A 20653-nucleotide genomic window follows, 5' to 3' on the forward strand; every position below is an offset into this window, starting at 1 on the left:
CCTTGTATAGACCCTCTATATACTCCTTCCACCTTTCTGCTTTCCCTTCTTTGCTTAGAACTGGATTTCCATCTGAGCTCTTGATATTCATGCAAGTGGTTCTCTTTTCTCCAAAGGTCTCTTTAATTTTCCTATAGCAGTATCTATTTTACCCCTAGTGAGATAAACCTCTACATCCTTACATTTGTCCTCTAGCCATCCCTGCTTAGCCATTTTGTACTTCCTGTCGATCTCATTTTTGAGACGTTTGTATTCCTTTCTGCCTGATTCATTTGCTGCATTTTTATATTTCTCCTTTCATCAATTAAATTCAATATTTCTTTTGTTACCCAAGGGCTTCTACTAGCCCTCGTCTTTTTATCTATTTGATCCTCTGCTGCCTTCACTATTTCATCCCTCAAAGCTACCCATTCTTCTTCTAATGTATTTCTTTCCCCCATTCCTGTCAATTGTTCCCTTATGCTCTCCCTGAAACTCTGTACAACCTCTGGTTCTTTCAGTTTATCCAGGTTCCATCTCCTTCAATTCCCACCTTTTTGCAGTTTCTTCAGTTTTGATCTACAGTTCATAACCAATAGATTGTGGTCAGTGTCCACATCTGCCCCTGGAAATGTCTTACAATTTAAAACCTGGTTCCTAAATCTCTGACTTACCATTATATAATCTATCTGATACCTTTTAGTATCTCCAGGATTCTTCCATGTATACAACCTTCTTTCATGATTCTTGAACCAAGTGTTAGCTATGATTAAGTTATGCTCTGTGCAAAATTCTACCAGACGGCTTCCTCTTTCATTTCTTAGCCCCAATCCATATCCACCTACTATGTTCCCTTCTCTCCCTTTTCCTACTGACGAATTCCATTCATCCATGACTATTAAATTTTCGTCTCCCTTCACTACCAGAATAATTTCTTTTATCTCATCATACATTTCATCAATTTCTTCATCATCTGCAGAGCTAGTTGGCATATAAACTTGTACTACTGTAGTAGGCATGGGCTTCGTGTCTATCTTGGCCACAATAATGCGTTCACTATGCTGTTTGTAGTAGCTTACCCGGACTCCTATTTTTTTGTTCATCATTAAACCAACACCTACATTACCCCTATTTGCTTTTGTATTTATAACCCTGTATTCACCTGATCAAAAGTCTTGTTCCTCCTGCCACCGAACTTCACTAATTCCCACTATATCTAACTTTAACCTATCCATTTCCCTTTTTAAATTTTCTAACCTACCTGCCCGATTAAGGGATCTGACATTCCACGCTCTGATCCGTAGAACACCAGTTTTGTTTCTCCTGATAACGGCGTCCTCTTGAGTAGTCCCCGCCCGGAGATCCGAATGGGGGACTATTTTACCTCCGGAATATTTTACCCAAGAGGATGCCATCATCATGTAATCATACAGTAAAGCTGCATGCCCTCGGGAAAAATTACGGCTGTAGTTCCCCCTTGCTTTCAGCCATTCGCAGTACCAAAACAGCAAGGCCGATTTGGTTAGTGTTACAAGGCCAGATCAGTCAATCATCCAGACTGTTGCCCCTGCAACTACTGAAAAGGCTGCTGCCCCTCTTCAGGAACCACATGTTTGTCTGGCCTCTCAACAGGTACTCCTCCATTGTGGTTGCGCCTATGGTACGGCTATGTGTATTGTTGAGGCTCGCAATCCTCCCCACCAACGGCAAGGTCCATGGTTCATGGGAGGAGGAAGAAAAGTGAAGTAGAACAATGAATAATGGACTGAAACATGTGTATGCATTCCCACCTATGTGTGTGTGCGTGCGTGCACGCGCTCACACACACACACACACACACACACACACACACACACACACACACACACACATAAAACATAGAAAGGACACATTACACTTCTGCAGCTTGTCACTCCAAGAAGTAATTTAACAAAGGCCTAAACAGAATTTGAAAGGATGGAGTATATGGCAAGGAAAGCAAACATGAGGTGAGCCAACATCATGTGGAAAAGCTGCTCACATGTTGATATGGCTCTTCACATACTGTATTTGGCAGCATATAAACCACACTTTTTTTTGCTTTGAAAACAGGCCCAAAAACTGGATGTGTCGTACATGCTGGTAGTAAGTTGAGGTATCTGTAAGCTCCATTTCTTCAAAATTTGTTTGGGATTGAAACAATTCATTGTTATCTTCCTTGTGAATTTTGAGCATTCCAGTTGTGTTGAGTTCAGTCCCCCCCCCCCCCCCCCCCTTCCCCATGAACCATAGACCTAGCCGTTGGTGGGGTGGGAAGCATGAGTGATACTAGCTGTACTATAGGTGCAACCATGACAGAGGGATATCTGTTGAGGACCGAGACAAACATATGATTCCTGAAGAGAAGAAGCAACATTTTCAATAGTTGCAGGGACAACAGCATAGATGATTGACTGATCTGGCCTTGTAATATCAACCAAAACAACCTTGCTTTCCTGACACTGTGAACAGCTAAAAGCAAGGGGAAACTACAGCCATAATTTTTGCAGAGACCTTGAAGCTTTACTGTATGGTTAAATGATAATAGTGTCCTCTTGCGTAAAGTATTTTGAAGATAAAAATAGTCTCCCATTGGGATCTCTGGGCAGGGACTACTCAGGAGGATGTCATCATCAGGAGAAACACAACTGACATTCTATGGATTGGAGCTTGGAATTTTAGATCCCTTAGCCACAGAGGAAGGTTAGAAAATTTAAAAAGGGAAATGGATAGGTTGAAGTTAGGTATAGTAGGGATCTATGAAATCTGGTGGCAGGATGAACAGGACTTCTAGTCAGGTGAATACAGGGTTATAAATACAAAGTCAAGTAGAGGTAATGCAGGAGTGGGTTTAATAATGAATAAGAAAATAGCAATGCGGGTAAGCTACTATGAACAGCATAGTGAATGCATTATCATGCCTAAGACAGACACAAAGCCAACACCCACCACAGTAGTACGGGTTTATGTGCCAACTACCTCCGCAGACAATGAAGAGTTTGAAGAAATGTATCATGAGATAAAAGAAATTATGTGGATAGTTAAGGGAGATGAAATTTAATCACAATAATGTTAGAAGCTGAAGAAATGAATTAAAATTTGTGTCACAGATGGGAGTTACCACAGCTGGGACTTGAACCCCGGTTTCCTTGGGTACTAGGCAGGTGCGCTAGCCATTACAGCAGCACAGCAGTATAGCTAACGCGGCTGCTTGGGCTACTCTAGTCCACCTCCCTAACACAAGCTTCAGTTCACGTCTTCAGCTTATTTCCCCCTTCTAAAATCGTCACTATTGCTGAGGCTCTCTGGTATTGGAATAGCACCGCAGCCTGGGACATAAGGGGAAATTCTACCTGTCTCTCAGTCATTGGTAATCTATAGATCTGATACAATTAAATTTTCTTGAGACATATGAGTTTCAAATTTACCCTAAAAATGTTAGAAGCTGAAGAAATGAATTAAAATTTGTGCCACTTCTGTGGCTTGAACCCTGGTCTCCTTGCTTACTAGGTCAGTGTTCTAGCCATTACACTGCCACAGCAGTATAGCTAACACAGCTGCAAAACCAGAGAGCCCTGGCAGTTGTGACAATTTAAGAAGGGGAAAATCAGCTGAAGATGTGAACTGAAGTTTATCTTAGGAAGGGCATTGGACTAGAGCAGTCCGTGCAACTGTTTTAGTTACACTGCTGTGGTGGTGTAATGGCTAGCACATTGACCTAGTAAGCAAGGAGACCAGGGTTCAAGTCACAGAAGTGGCACAAATTTAAATTCATTTCTTCAGCTTCTAACTTTACCAAGGATAAATCTGAGACACACATGACTCCGGGAAAATTTAATTATATCAGAAAATTTAATTGTGATGAGGGACTGGAATTTGATGGTAAGAAATGGATGAGAAGGAAACATAGTAGCTGAATATGGGCTGGTGGAAAGGAATGAAAGAACAAGCCGCCTGGTAGAATTTTGCACAGAGCAAATTTAATCAACACTAACTCTTGGGTTAAGAATCATGAAAGAAAGTTGTATAAGTGGAAGAGATCTGGAGACACCAGAAGGTTTCAGACTGATTGTGTAATGATAATAGATTTCAGAACGATATTTTAAATTGTAAGACATTTCCAGGAGTGCCTGTGCACAGTTTATTGGTTACGAACTGTAGATTAAAACTGAAGAAATTGCAAAAAAACTAGGAAATTGAGGAGATGGGACCTGGAAAAGTTGAATGAATCAGAGGTTGTTGAGAGTTTCAGAGGGAGCATTAGGCAACGTTTGACTGGAACAGGTGAAAGGAATACAGCAGAAGGCGAATCGGTAGTTTTAAGAGATGAAATAGTGAAGGCGGCAGAGGATCGAATAGATAGAGAAACAAGGTCTGATAGAAGTCCTTGGATAACACAGGAGATACTGAATTTAATTAACAAAAGGGGAAAAAAAATATAAAAATGGAGCAAATGAAGCATCAAAAAAAGAGAATAATATGTGTAAAAGCTGAGATTGACAATAAGTGCAAAATGGCTAGAGGTAGAAGCATATTTCACTAGGAGGAAGATAGATTCTGCATGCACCAAAATTAAAGAGATCTTTGGAGAAAAGAGAAGCAGTTATTTGAATATCAAGAGCTTAGATGTAAAATCAATACTGAACAGACCCGGCCGGATTGGGTATTTTCTCTGCTCGGGCACTGGGTGTTTGTGTTGTCCTCATCATTTCATCATGTGTAAAAATTGGGACTTTGTAAGTGTGCTGATTACTGCACAGTTGAGTGCCCCACAAACTGACAATCATCATCAATACTGAGCAGAGAAGGGAAATCCAAAAGATGGAAGGAGCTATAGGGGATCTGTACAAGGGAGATGAACTTGAAGACAGCATTGTAGAAATCGAAGAGGACATGGATGAAGAGGAGGTGGGAGATATCATACTGCGAGAAGAATTTGATGGAGCACTGAAAGGCCTAAGTCGAAACAAGGCCCCAGGAGTAGATGACATTCTGTCAGAATTACTGATAGCCTTGGTAGAGCCAGCCATGACAAAACCCTTTCCATCTCATATGCAAGAATCGCAAAGAAAGCAGCTATTGACAGGCATTAAAATTACCAAACAGTCAGTTTAATAAAAGGAAAAAATTTCCAGAGAGATGTAGGTGCATGCGATGCAGCATTGACCCTATGATTTATCTTACAAAATAGGGTAAGGAATGGCAAACCTATATTTCTAGCATTTGTAGGTTTGAGAAAACTTTTGACAATGCTGACTGGAATATTTTCTTGGAAATTATGAAGGAAACAGGGGTGAAATACAGGTAGGGGAAGGCTATTTACAACTTGTACAGATACCAGATGGCAGTTATAAGAACCAAAGGGCACGAAAGGGAAGCAGTGGTTGAGAAGGGAGTGAGACAAGGCTGTAGCCTGTCCCCAAAGTTATTTAGTTTGTACATAGAGCAAGCAGTAAAGGAAAGCAAAGAAACATTTGGAGTAGGAATTAAGGTTCAAGGAGAAGAAATAAAAACTTTAAGGCTTGCTGCTGATGTTGTAATTCTGTCAGAGACAGTAAAGGACATGGAAGAGCAGTTGAATGGAATAGACAGTGTCTTGAAAGGAGGATATGAGATGAACATCAACAAAATCAGAATAAGGGTAATGGAATGTAGTTGAGTTACATCAGGTGATGCTGAGGAAAATAGATTAAGAAATGAGACACTTAAAGTAGTATATGAGTTTTGCTATTTGGACAGCATAATAACTGATGATGGCTGAAATAGAGAGGATGTAAAATGTAGACTGACAATGACAAGATAGGCATTTCTTAAATTTGTTAACATCAACTATAGACTTAAGTTTTAGAAAGTCATTCCTCAAGCTAATTGTCTGGAATGTAGCCATGTATGGAAGTGAAACATGGACGATAAACAGTTTAGACAGGAATAGAATAGAAGCTTTTGAAATTTGGTGTTACAGAAGATTGCTGAAGACTGGATGGGTAGATCACATTACGAATGAAGAGGTACTAAACAAAATTGGGGAGAAAAGAAATTTGTGGCATAACCTGACTAGAAGAAGGGATCGGTTGATAGGACACTTTCTGAGACATCAAGGGATCACCAGTTTAATATAGGAGGGAAGTGAGTGGGGTAAAATTACAGAGGGAGACCAAGAGATGAATACAGTAAGCAGATTGAAAAGGATGTAGGCTTTAGCAGTTACTGTGAGATGAAAGAACTTGCACAGGATAGAGCAGCATGGAGAGATGCTTCAAACCAGTCTTCGGACTGAAGACCACAACACACCAAGTTCAGTCGATGGACATGCGCCTTCATTAATGGCATTTATATTATTTGTTCAAGCTTCAGTTATTTAGTGTGGCAGTCCACTTGTGTCGTACCTAAGTTGTAGTTTTATTTGCAACCTATGACTGAAAAACGCATTGCTGTGCTTCAGCATTTAAGTTGCACGTGATTCCATATGGTAAAAAGCATGGAAATAGGGCTGCAGAAAGCATACCTCCAACTGAAAAAATTATAAGAATTTGGCAGAATCAGGAAAATGATTTAAAGAAAGCACCTCGCAATAAACATAATCTGAGGAGTTGATTTGGAACTCTTAAATAGACAGAAATTGAAGGAGAAATCCATACTTCTATTTTAGAAAATACACAAGTGGGAATTTCAGTTTCTACAAAAATGATCATTCATCAAGAGAAAACGATATCCACTAACAAAGGGATTGCTGACTTTTACTGGATCAACATTATGAAGTTCAGAGTTTATGAAGAGGTATTGGCTTTGTATGTAGATGAAGACAAAGATATCACAGAAGATGGCAGCTGAGTACAAAGAACAAATTGTTGAATTTCATCAATTTGTCATTAACACAAGAAAAAGAGAAAACTTTGAACTTTCACAAATTGAAAACATGGAAGAGACTCCACTAATCTTTGATGTGCCTTCTAACAATACTGTGGATTCCACGAGCACCAAAAGCATTTTTGCCAAAACCTCAGGCAGTACAGAGTCATTTTTAGATTGCTGTTCTGATGGGACAAAATTGCCACCACATTTGATTTTTAGAAGAAAGGTGCTTTCTTAGGAATCATTGGCAAAAGGAGTATTCATTCATGTACGCAATGAAGGCTGGCTGGATGGAGAGGGAATGAGGTTTTGGATGGAGAAGATGTGGTCTAGGCCACCTGGAGATGGAATGTATTGAAGACTCAGTTAGCTGTAATTCTAGAAGAGCTTCAACCATTAAATGTATGTATCAACAAATCATTTAAGGGGCTTATGAAAGGGAACAGAACAGATTGGTGCAGTCTACAGATTTTGAAACTACACTGTCATGAAGGAGCAACACATCTAGCATTTCTCAAGTTTGTGAGTGGATCAAAGCTTCATAGGTCTCTATAAAAACCGAAACAGTGATAAAATTGTTTAAGAAGTGTGGAATTAGTAGTGCACTGGATCCTCTGTATCCAGGGGATAATTTGTTGTATTAGGGTTCATATTCTGTCATGGCAGCTTCAAGTATTCTTCCTTTAGCTCTGTGGATGAATTTTGCAGATTTGAAATTGATCACTTTTACTTATTTATATGGCCTAGATATATGATGTACACACACAAAAAATATTTTGATTCACCATGGTTCCGATAACTGCTGAATATAGACGCTGACTATGGATATTGTAACACCGACACCGTCCCTTTGACTGTTCAGAGATGTCACTAAACCTGCCCAAAGATGTAAACAATCATGCATGAGAAGTGCCTATTAGACGGAGAGGGGTCCGACAGCCAATCAGTTCCAGTCATTTCACCAGGAAGAAGGTACACGGTTCGTGTTGTCTGTAGTTCAGCCATGCCTAGACAGTCAATACTGAGGTTCAATTGTATCTGCATTGTTACTTTGTGCCAGAAAGGGCTCTCAACAAGGGAAGTGTCCATGTGTCTTGGAGTGAACCAAAGCAAAGTTGTTTGGATATGGAGGAGATACAGAGAGACAGGAACTTTTGATGATATGCCTTGCTCAGGCTGCCCAAGGGCTACTACTGCACTGGATGACTGCTACCTACGGATTGTGGCTTGGAGGAACCCTGACAGCAATGCCACCACGTTGAGTAATGCTTTTTGTGCAGCCACAGGACGTTGTGTTATGACTCAAATTGGCGCAATATGCTGCCTGATGCACAACTTCACTCCCCATGTCCATGATGAGGTCCATCTGTGCAACCACAACACCATGCAGTGTGGTACAGATTTGCCCAGCAGCATGCCAAATGGACAGGATTGGCATCACATTCTCTTCATCAGTGAGTGTAGCATATGCCTTCAACCAGACAATCGTTGGAGATGTGTTTGGAGGTCAGGCTGAACGCCTTAGATGCACTGCCCAGCAAGTGCAACAAGGTGAGGGTTTCCTGCTGTTTGGGGGGGGGATCATTATGTGGGGTCGACTAACGCCACTGGTGGTCATGGAAGGCACCATAACAGCTGTACAATACGTGAATGCCATGCTCCGACCAATAGTGCAACCATACCGGCAGCATATTGGCTAGGCATTCGTCTTCATGGATGACAGTTCGTGCCCCCACCATGCACATCTTGTGAGTTACTTTCTTCAGGATAGCAACATCTTTTGATTAGAGTGGCCAGCATGTTCTCCAGACATGAATCCTATTGAACATGAACATGCCTGGGATAGATTGGACAACGTGACCCACCAACCCCTCCAAGGGAGCTACACCAAATCACCATTGAGGAGTGGGACAATCTGGACCAACAGTGCCTTGATGAACATGTGGATAGCATGCCTTGACGAATACAGGCATGCATCAGTGCAAGAGGACGTGCTACTGGGTATTTAAGAGGTACTGATGTGTACAGCAGTCTGAACCACCACCTCTGGAGGTCTCGCTGGTGGTGGTACGACATGCAATGTATGGTTTTCATTAGCAATAAAAAGGGTGGAAATGATGTTTATGTTGATCTCTATTCCAATTATCTGTACAGGTTCCAAAACTCTCGGAACCGAGGTGATGCCAAAAATTTTTGTATCTTTTATGCTAATGCAGGTTATACATTGGCAAATACGGTACTTTCAGCAACATCATTGATTGAAGATAGTCATAGTCCAGCAGAAAAGTAACACCTAAATAGTGATATCTGTTAGTGCAAATGGGGATTGCACATTCATGAGATTGTGCCAATAACATCTGCAGTTAGCATGATAAAGTGCTTAAGCTGCAGGAACATAACAAGGACCAGATGTTTCACCTGCTTCTGCAACAGCGACCAGTGGCCCTTCCACCATGTATTACAATGTTGCATCCACCAACATTTCTGAAAGTTTTTACCCTTCTCCAAGAAGCATGATGAAAATGCAATCTAAAATACAAGTAAACCAATTTTTTTTTAAAGAATTGAATTCCTGTCTGTAAAACAACTTCAAATTTATAACTACTTTACAGATTAATTAATGTTTTAAATATTTTATTAAGCATATATGTGATAAAAAGTTTAGAAAATGTTTGGAATTATGCTTAAAGTGTGTTGGACTTTACTAAGTGCTCTCGTAATCAAATACTGGATGAATAAAGTCTGTGTGTTTTTGTGGTGTCAGTTACACTGCCCCCATATGCACACACGGTTTCTAACTATAGTACTTGTTAAATGTTTAACATAATATTATATCTCTTAATTATGACACTTTTTTTTTTTTTTTTTTTTAATTCGGTCAGTGAGTCATGGAATATTGAAAATAAGATTCTTGTTGCCCTTGGATGCTATTAGATAGGCAACCTGTAACTGTTTTAGGTTTCTGGCTAGTTGCTTAGTAACCCAGACATGTCAAAATTTTCAAAAGGAAGTTGTATACTTCAGGCATGTGCCCAGAATTTTACCAGCAGAATAACACTTGACAATTACTTTCTTCCATGATATACTAACATACTGAATTCTAAACATATTTAAGAAAAATTAAGGATCACACAGTAATTATTTCCCATTCTGGTGAAATTTCACCATTCTTGAACCTGTTATGCTGAAAAGAAACTAAGTTTGAATTGGCCGTGCATTTCAAGCACTCCTAAGATATTTGTGTACTACCTACACCTAATGTGTTTTTGAACATTTCCCAGCACAATGAGTATTCCTTAAGATTTCAGGTTGAGACCTGGAGGACATCTTCCCACGATATTTCATGTAACAACATTTCAGCCATCTTCATATGGAAAACCCACCTCCTCCTCTTCTTCTTTTTCTTCCACTTCTTCTTCTTCTTCTTCTTCCTCTTCCTCTTCCTCTTCCTCTTCTTCTACTTCTACCTGAAACATAAATGCTTATCCAGGTTGTCCTCAGAGTCTCTTCCAATGCCATTTACCAGTTTCAATGAGTTGATAGAAAGGTGGGAGAATTACATGCGTAAGTTCTATCTGCACTGCCAGGTAAGGTGTATTGTTGATTCAGTTGACAAGGCTGCCTTGTTGTTGTCTAGCAGTGTAGGTTTATACAATGTTGTCCAAAATTTGAAGCCCTCCACTGAGCCCAAGAAAATTCCCCTTGATGAGCTTTGTTGGTTGCTTGCACCGTAGCTTGGACATGAAACCCATGTGGTGGAAGTGTGGTTGCAGTTTAACCAACACTACAAGCGCCTTGGGCAGTTGTGTATGCCCTAGATTGCCAATTTGCTGGGCCTCTCGTGCAAGTGTCATTTTTAGTGTCCAAAATGTTCTACCTCTTATGCAGACTTGCTAGTTCAGGATGTGATTATAAGACTATCTCCTGATCACAGGTTCAGTCTATGGCCTTGTCTGACCCTTCTGATAGTTGACAAGAGGGTCAGTTGGGTGCATTTGGTAAACAACCTCCAGTGTCAGGCAGGATATCCCAGATGGCCTTGCTTCCTGCTGAGTCACTGTGTGTTGCCTGCATTTTATATTCCGGTGCAGTTGTGTCACAGTACTGTCCCTCCTCGCCTGTGCTGAGCTTGGTGAGTTCACACTGCTTCCAGCATTGTAATTCCCACGAGTGTCGTTTTTCGGGTCCTCGATTTTGTTCCTCTTGTGCACGTTGGGCGAGCTGGCGGTTCTTTTCCGATTGTTATTTGTTGCATGTTCGCCATGACTGCTCACACACACCAGGAATGTGTGGGGTATGCCATCTGATTGATCATTTGCAACTATTTGATGTGCCTCGATTTAGTCATCATATGCCCCTGTGTTTTCATTGGACTCTGGGGCTGTCTCCGATGGTCCACAAATATTTTTCTGATGTTAGTAGTGAATGGGCAGCTGGTCAAATTTCAGGTGACATGGGAGAGATGGTCAGCTTTGTTAACTTAGATAATTATAGGCTGTTGGGCTGTCTGGAGCTGCAATGGCCTCTCCATCAGGTTGTGTTATATAGTAAACAGCACATTCCTTTGTGGGGACAGTTCTTCTTGTTCACGCATTACAAGAGGTGGAATGGCAACTTACCTTGTTGGCGGTCAATTCACTGTTGGCCCAAAATATCTTTGGGCTCAATGCTTTTTCTGTTCTTGGGTGCCAGATCATTGACAAAATGCATTTTGTGTATCAGTTGTTCCATTTCATAATTTTGGACTCCTTGCAGCAGCCCCACAGCCTGCTGTATTCACCTTTACACCATGCTTTTAATGAAAAAACTCTTTCTTCATTAGAAAACATCTTCAAAACAGGTTACAATCAGGAATAAACAATGTGAGAGATGATCGATTTAATAGTAGTAAGCTCTGGTGTTTGTATCAGTAATTATCTGAAAAAAAATAGTAACAAACTCTGGTGTTTCAAACTATAATTATCACAAACGAGCAGGATTACCTTAATGTTTTCAGTGGGTAGTGACTTTTGACCCACCCTGTATTTTGAAATACACCACTCTCAGTTAGTATGTCTGCTAATGGTTCTACAGTAAATGTTGCTCTACCTCTGATATTAACTCCCAGTATATTATCAGCAACCCATTGAATATTTATTAGGTACTCCCTTTATAATTTGAACAATATTATGAAAACAATAGATTGCTGCTCACCATAAAGATGACATGTTGAGTTTCAGACAGGCACGCTGAAAAGACTGTTACACACTGAGTTTTCAGCCAAACCCTTCTTCAAAAAGAAAAGAAAACACACATACATTCTAACAAGCAAGTAGAGTGCAATTGTGGTCGCAGCAGAGTGTGCTGTCGTGTGTGTAAGGTGTACAGGGTGCAGCACTTAAATCCGGACAAATGAAACTTTTTAAAAGCAAATTTATTAAAATAAAATACAAATGAAAATAAAAATTGTTTTGCGTATAAATAGTGGTATCTTTTAAGAGTTAACATCACATGATGTAACACCCTTCAGCTGAAGTGACCAGCTCCAATCTTGTCCTGAAGCAATTGCATGCACTTTTTAAACCAGCGCTGTCCATATTTGTGAATACTGCTTTGATAGCAGTGCATTGAGATGCAACGTTAGGGTGCCTAATGTATTGGTTGCTCTTTCAACTATGCTCCAAACATTGTAGTTGAGGGGCTTCAAATCTGGCCCTATAGGGGGCCAAACTCCTTCGATGAGGACATATCAACATTATCCGAGAGGCAGTTTGGGACTAAATGGCTCGTATGAGGTCCTCGTTTGCCATCCAACACATTGTTTGCTTCCCCCTGCGGGTCCGGGGTTGAGAATAGGCCCGCTGTATTCCTGCCTGTCGTAAGAGGCGACTAAAAGGAGTCTCAAACATTTCGGCCTTATGTGATGGTCCCCTCTTGGGTTTGACCTCCATTTTTCCAAATTTCCGTTGTTAGTGCGTGCCATTCGGGGAAGGATGCCTTACTTGGTGTTTTTCTATTGGTCCATCATGCACCACCATCTTGCATACTATGTATTGTCGTGTGGTGGGATTTACACCCAACGTCTTGTGGGTTGCCTCCTTCTCGTCTTGTGCGCAATCCCCTTCTTAGCACCGACAACTGTGGACCCTTTCAACATCTAAAATCCAGCACGATAGCCAGTCCGTTGCGGTGGGGTTGTCATGTACCCTCTTGGTGGTAGCCCCCTGACCACGCAGGGACCGCACTACAGGTGCCAGAGCTGTTTCCTCCCCATGCATGCCAAGGAGTATGTGCCCATCTTGTCTGGGGGACGGGGACTCTGGGCAACGGGATATCGGCCAGGTACCCGTTGCTTTGGCTGGGTGGCGCCCTTGGGGAGAGCCCTCGTTCGGAGTAGGTGGCATCTGGGCGGATGTGGCGCAATGAAGCGCAATAAATCACACCAAGCTGGTGGTCGCACGGCTACCATCATCTCTAAGCGGGGCAGTGTTGACTTTGATGCTGCGCAATATGACCCTCAGTCGTTCCCCTCGTTGGCTGCGCCATGGGAGGGACGCAGATCTAGTGCCAGGCCGGAGCCTTACATACCATAATACCTTATCTGCAGCAGGACTGATGGTGGCTCCTTTCTTACGACGAAGCCTCGGTTTTTTGTGGAACACCTGGAGGATAAGTTTGGGGAAGTGGCGGGGTTGTCTAAAATGAGGAATGGGTCCATCCTCCTCAAGACGTCCTCCCCAGCCCAGTCACGAGTGTTACTCTTGTGTGATAAGCTAGGTGACGTCCCTGTTACTGTCACTCCCCACAGTAGCTTAAATATGCTCCAAGGGATTATTTACCATCGTGACTTATTGTTGCAATCTGACTACAAGCTGAGAGCCGACTTGGAACGACATGGCGTACATTTTGTCTGTCGTGTACATAGAGGACCCAAGACTAACAGGGTGGCCACCAGTGCCTTTATCTTGGCCTTCGAGGGTGCTGTATTGCCCGAGAAGGTCAAAGCTATGGTTTACCGTTGTGACGTCAAGCCATACGTCCCTCCCCCAATGCCGTGCTTCCAGTGCTGGAAGTTTGGGCATATGTCCTCCCGTTGCCCATTCAACGCCACATGTCGAGATTTCGGACGCCCCTCTCATCCCGATTCTCCATGTGCGCCTCCGCCTGTATGTGTCAACTGTGGGGAGCACCACTCTTCATGCTCGCCAGATTGACCCATTCTTCAGAAGGAGCGGAAGGTAATGGAATTTAAGACCCTGGACCGGCTTAGTTATCGCGAGGCAAATTTGAAATTTGAAAGGTTGTATCCTGTTCCCCTTCGAAAATCTTATGCTGCAGCCACGTTATTGTCGCCTTCACGGGCAGCAGTTGTCGCCTCATCTGTGCCGCCTTCAGTGGGCCTTCGGGGCCGTGCATCTCTGTCTGCCCCCCTAGTGTCTGGGGGCAAGCCTTCCTCTGTTGCCCCCTTAGCAGTTGGGGGCAAACCCTCTTCTGTCACTCCCCCACACTTACTTCGGGAGTGACATGTGCTCAAAAACCGGTGGGCTCGATCCCTCCCCCTCCTTCTCCGCCGGCGTTGCCTCTGCCGGTTCCTCTCTCGTGGAAGGGGTCCCTCGGGGCTCTCCCTTCCTCCATTTCTTCTCCTACCCAGCCGGATGCCAGCCAGCGGCTGAAGGTTCCGCCACCTGCTGGTTGTAGGGCTTTTGCATCGTCGTCAGCCTCCGACGCTCCTTCAGAGAAGCTCTCCCAGCCCTCAACCCAAAGGACAGATGCGAGAAGAAGGAACGGTACATGTCTAAGAAGAAGGACATTCCAGCGGTTTCAGTACCGCCTGCTGTACACAGTTCTGTCTCCGGGGATGAGGTGGAGATCCTCGCCTCTGCCGCGGATCTCGCCCTCACGGAATCCTCGGGGGCCTTTCCTATGGACGCAGCTGACTCTCCCCCGGTGGCAGCCGTTGACTCTGAGGCGCCATCTGCCTCTTAGTCACCTTCACGCCCTCCCAGTCCCTTCCTGCTTCCATTCTCCAGTGGATTTGCGGCGGTTATTTCCGCCACCTGACTGAGCTCCAGATGCTTCTGAGTGTTTCCCCTGTTCTCTGCATTTCTCTTCAGGAAACTTGGTTTCCAGCAATGCGGACCCCCGCCCTTCGCAGTTATCGGGGATACTATAAGAACCGCGCTGCCTGTCAACGAGCGTCAGGTGGAGTTTGCCTCTTTGTTCACCACTCTGTCTGTAGCTCGCCCGTACCCCTTCTGGCGCCTTTAGAGGCCGTCGCTGTCAGGGTAGAGCTCTCGCTGGCTATTACTGTTTGCTCTGTTTACATTCCTCCAGATGGGGAGCTCCCCCGACATGACTTGGCTGCGCTGCTGGCTCAACTCCCGCCGCCATTGCTGCTTCTGGGCGATTTCAATGCCCACAACCCTCTATGGGGTGGCACTGTCTCCGATAACCGGGGTCATGCCGTGGAGCATGTGTTGGCTCAGCTTGACCTTAGCCTCTTGAACACCAGTGCTCCCACGCATTTCAGTGTGGCCCATGGCTCGTTCTCGGCCATCGATCTGTCTCTTTGCAGCCCCGGACGTGTCCCATCCCTCCACTGGAGAGTGCATCCTGACCTGTATGGTAGTGACCATTTTCCCATCTATTTGTCACTGTCCCAGTGTCATTCTTCTGAGCGCCTGCCCCGCTGGGCTCTCAACAGGGCTGACTAGCCGGCTTTTACTTCCGCTGCCACCATTGTGTCTCCCCAACAGGGTGACATTGACGAGGTGGCCCGTGTCTTGACCACGTCAGTCATTTATGCGGCTGAGGCTGCCATCACCCTCTCTTCTGGACTCCCTCGGAGGAAGGCTGTACCCTGGTGGTCGCCGGCGATTGCTGAGGCTATTCGCGACCGTAGGCGGGCTCTCCAGTGTCATAGGCGGCACCCGTCTCTGGAGACCCTCATCGCCTTTAAGAGGCTCCGTGCCTTGGCCCGTCATCTTATTGCACGGCGTAAGCAGGAGTGCTGAGAGAGGTATGTCTCATCCTTGGGCTCCCGTGTCTCCTCCTCGCTCGTGTGGTCCCGCATCCGACGGATTTATGGATACCAGACCCCTATGGGTCTCCGTGGATGGCGCTGTCTGCACGGACGCTGCCGCCATTGCTGACCACCTTGCCGCGCACTTTGCTACGAGCTCTGCGACTGCAACTTACAACCCCCCCCCCCCCCTTTCGGTCTCTAAAGGAGCAAGCTGAACAGAGGCCATTACCATTCCGCACGCGTCGCTCTGAAAAATACAATGCTCCTTTCACGAGAGGGAATTCCTCGCTGCCCTCGCCAATTGCCCTGATACAGCAGCAGGACCAGACTGCATCCACGCGCAGATGCTGAAGCATCTCTCCAGGGACTGCCAGAGACACATTCTCACCATTTTTAACCGCATTTGGAGCGAGGGCGTGTTCCCGTCGCAATGGCGAGAGCGTGTTATTGTCTCCATCTTGAAGCCCGGTGCGGACCCTCTGGCGGTGGACAGCTATCGTCCCATTACCCTCACCAAGGTTTTGTGCAAATTGCTCGAACATATGGTGGGGCGGCGTTTGTGTTGGGTCCTTGAGTCGCGGGACTGCTCGCTCCATCCCAGGGTGGCCTCCATCAGGGCCGGTCTGCTGTGGACAATTTGGTGCGGGTGGAATCTGCTATCCGTACGGCCTTTGCCCGCCGTCAGCATCTCGTTGCTGTATTTTTGATCTGTGGAAGGCGTATGACACCACATGGAGGCATCACATCCTTGCTACGTTGCATGAGTGGGTTCTTCGTGGTCAGCTCCCAGCTTTTCTTCAAACCTTTTTATTGCGCCGTTCTTTCCGGATGCAAGTCGGTGCCGCCTCTAGTTCATCTTATATACAGGAAAATGGGATCCCGCAGGGTTCGGTGTTGAGCGTCTCCTTATTTCTAGTGGCCATTAATGGTCTGGCTGCAGCCGTGGGATTGTCGGTGTCTCCTTCTTTGTATGCCGACGACTTCTGCATCTCATTTAGCTCAACGACTACTGGAGTCGCCGAACGCAGGCAGCAAGTAGCCATTCGCAAGGCAGCATCATGGGCTCTGACTCATGGTTTTAAGTTCTCTGCAGCCAAGACTCGAGTTATGCACTTCTGCAGGCGTTGGACGGTCCACCCTCATCCTGAACTTTACCTCAATGGCCACCTACTTGGAGTGGTGGACACTAGCCGCTTCTTAGGACTCGTCTTTGATGCCCGGCTCACATGGGTTCCTCATATTACTCAGCTGAAGCTAAAGTGCTGGCGGCACCTCAACGCCCTGCACTGCCTGAGCCACGCGTCTTGAGGTGCAGATCACTGCACGCTGTTGCGATTGTACAGAGCCCTTGTGCAGTCCAGGCTTGATTATGGGAGCCTGGCCCATGGGTCTGCATCACCCTCAGTGTTGACGTTGTTGGTTCCCATACACCACTGTGGGGTTCGGCTTGCAACTGGTGCTTTCCGTACAAGCCCCGTGGATAGTCTACTGGTGGAGGCTGGGGTTCCCCCGCTGCGGATTCGCCGCCAGCGACTGCTCGCCGACTATGCTGTCCACGTGCATTGCTCGCCGGGCCATCCCAATCATCGCCTGCTTTTCCCTGCCATGGTCCTCCACATGCCCAAATGGCGACCTAGGTCTGGGCTTTCCATTGCTGTCCGCGTCCAGTCCCTGCTGTCGGAACTGGGGTCATTCCCTCTTCTGCCTCCCTTCTGGGTCCGTGCACCTACGCCTCCCTGGTGTCTGCTCCGGCCGTCAGTCTGTCTGGACTTGGCACAGGGACCCAAGGACTCGGTTCCACCTGTGGCCCTCCGTCGCCGTTTTCTTGCGCTCCTCGCCTCATTTTCAGGCTGTGAGACTGTCTACACTGATGGTTCCCTGGTTGATGGTCGTACTGCCTACGCTTTTGCTCACACTGCCCATGTTGAACAGTGCTCCTTGCCAGCTGGCTGCAGTATTTTTACTGCAGAGCTGGTGGCCATATTGCGCGCTCTTGAGCATATGCGTTCCTGCTCACGTACGTCCATCGTCATCTGCAGTGACTCCCTGAGCAGCCTCCAGGCTTCAACCGCTGCTATACCTCTTCTCCTCTGCTATCCTTTATTCTGGAGTCTGTTTTTGCCATTACCCGCTCTGGTCGTTCGGTGGTCTTTGTTTAGACGCCAGGTCACGTTGGCATCCCGGGGAACGAACGTGTCGACAGGCTGGCCAAAGGGGCGATCGACGCCCCAGCTTTGGAGATCGGCCTCCCGGCTCGTGATCTGCAGCTGGTGTTGCGCCATAAGGTGCTTGGGATGTGGCATGATGAGTGGCGTAGCCTGACATCGCCGAATAAACTGTGGGCTGTTAAGGAGACGACTGATGTGTGGCGGTCCTCCCTGCAGGCTTCTCGCAGGGACTCTGTCATCCTGTGTTGGCTCCGCATCGGCCATACCTACCTGACGCACGGCTATCTTTTGCGTCAGGAGGATCCCCCCCTGTGTCGGTGTGGGTCCCGGCTGCCGGTTGCCCACATTTTGTTGGAGTGTCCCCAACTGTGTACCCTCCGGCAGTCTTTTAATCTCCCGGGCACTTTGCCTTTGGTTTTATGCGACGATGCCTCCATGGCTGATGATGTTTTAAATTTTATCCATGGTAGTCCTTTTTATGGTTCCATTTAGGGAGGTCCTGCACCTTTCCCTTTCTGTGTCTCTTGTCCTCGAGTCTCTCATCATTGATTGCAGACTTTAGTGTGTAGTCGGATGGTTGACTTCTTCCCTTTTTTTGTTCTCATGGTCAGTCAGCCAATCTCCGGCCCTCTTCTTTTCTTCTGTTTCTTGCTGTCTGGTGTTCATCTGTACTCTTCTTGTCTGTAGTGTTCATTGCCTCATTTGTGTTCTTTCAGTGACTGGGGGGGGGGGGGGGGAGTCTCCTTCCCCTTGAGGTTTTACCTGCTCTGCAAATTTTCGTCTCGCCTGTTTTTGGAATGGGGGATTGATGACCTTAGCTGTTTAGTCCCCCTTAAACATCCCAACAACCAGCACCATTGTTTGCTTCCTGACATTCAATACTATTGTCAGTATCCTCAGCAATTGCCCTGGCTCCACTGAAATCAGCACTTGAGCCTTTTTGATTACTGCTGCAGTTCGTAACAAGTGATTGCTTGAATGAGGTTTCCTCGGTGGGTTAGCAGAACTTTCCCCAGACTTCTCTGAAGCATCATACATGACCACAATATTGTAAACAGTTGAACTCGGGTATCTGAAGAATTGAACTATTTCAGGGGGCTAACGCCTAGAGCTATAGACTTTCTATAATCGCGGCTGTTCATTTGTACTCCACACTTGTCCCTAACATTTTGGCAATTTTGAGGTTCTGAGTGTTTACCAGATGCCTGTGGCTTTCAAGAATGCCAGTTGCAACCTCTGGTGTAAATACGATATGGGGGAAGTTAAAATTGAAATTTATCTGAATTTTAAGTGCTGCGCCCTGTAGTTACTTGCTTGTGTGAATGTATGTATGTTTTCTTTTCCTCTCTGAAGGAGGCTTTGGTTGAAAGCTCAGTGTATAACAGTCTTTTCATTGTGCCTTTCTCCAGCTTATGATGTCATCTTTATGGTGAATAGTGATCTATCCTTTTTATAATATTGTTGATACTCCTGTGTGAACTGTCCTTTATAATTTTAGATAGTTCATCATGTGTCGCAGCGTACATGAAAGTAAAATTTTTTGATCTGACTCTAGTCTCGTATTGTGTGGCTGATTTTCATTATACATATTCATCAACTGCTGTGCTATGTTTGAGAAATAACGGTTGAAAGCACTAGCCACTTGTCTGGGGCCAGTTAGTTTGTAGTTTTTCTTAATCATCCATATATTATTATGATTTATTAACCTTGCAACCATTTCTCTTTTTTTTTTTTAACTTGTCCTGCTACTTTAGTTTTATTCCTGGAATTACACATTAGGGTTTTTTTTTAATTTTAAAAAGTATATGTTGGTGTCTTTTGAGGTAAGTAAGAAATTCAGATCTTTATCCCTTTTGTGATCCACTTGACTGTTTTGTTTTGTACAGATGTGAGTGGTGTAATTTTTCCTTGGAAAAAGTTATTTGAAGAAAAAAAAAAAAAAAGGTAAATGTGGTCATAAACTTATTATATTTGTCATTGGTATCATTATAGTTGTATAAATCATTCCAATTTTCCCCCTTCAGGAGAAAAGAAATATTCCACATATTCAGTAGTGAAATGGATTACATTGAATGTTATTCTATGAAGTTGTGAGACTCCTGCAACATTCATCGTTTGAATTTGAGCATAGTGATCACTGAAACCTGTGTGTACTACATCTGTGTTATAGTTGGATATGTATGAACATATGAACTGATCTTCCCTGTATGATGCGAACATGGGGTCTTCCAGATCGTAAAACAGTTGTATTGACAGCAGTTTGCTTGAACTGTTGCAACATACACACCACACTAGATTGGGCTCTGCCAACTTTTGTTGCTATTGTCCTACTATAATAGTACTCCTGATGCAGGGCTACAATTGTTCCACACTTTTCAATTTCAATATCTTGCTTCTGTCACATTATGAAGTAACATGGTAGGAGCCTAATCATTTATACAAACACACTGCTACATGCACATGATGTACTGTAAACTAATATGAACTGATTACTACCCAGACAGCTGAAGGAAAGAGGCCGATTTGAATGCAACCATCTTAGGGAAAGGTATGTCAGTGTTGTTGTGGATACTATCAGCACCCCTGTATGCGAACAACCAGTCAAATACATAACATGACTTACTTTACTGGC

At 44.7% G+C, this 20653-nt stretch overlaps 1 protein-coding gene across 3 annotated transcripts in view; it reads left to right on the forward strand.

The window, feature by feature from the left end:
- LOC126266719 (autophagy-related protein 2 homolog A) overlaps positions 1-20653 on the forward strand; it is a 492161-nt gene that overhangs the window by 98786 nt on the left and 372722 nt on the right. The gene's annotated exons all lie outside the window — the stretch shown is intronic.

Source organism: Schistocerca gregaria, chromosome 4 (assembly GCF_023897955.1).
Source record: "Schistocerca gregaria isolate iqSchGreg1 chromosome 4, iqSchGreg1.2, whole genome shotgun sequence".
Classification (NCBI taxonomy): Eukaryota; Metazoa; Arthropoda; class Insecta; order Orthoptera; family Acrididae; genus Schistocerca; species Schistocerca gregaria.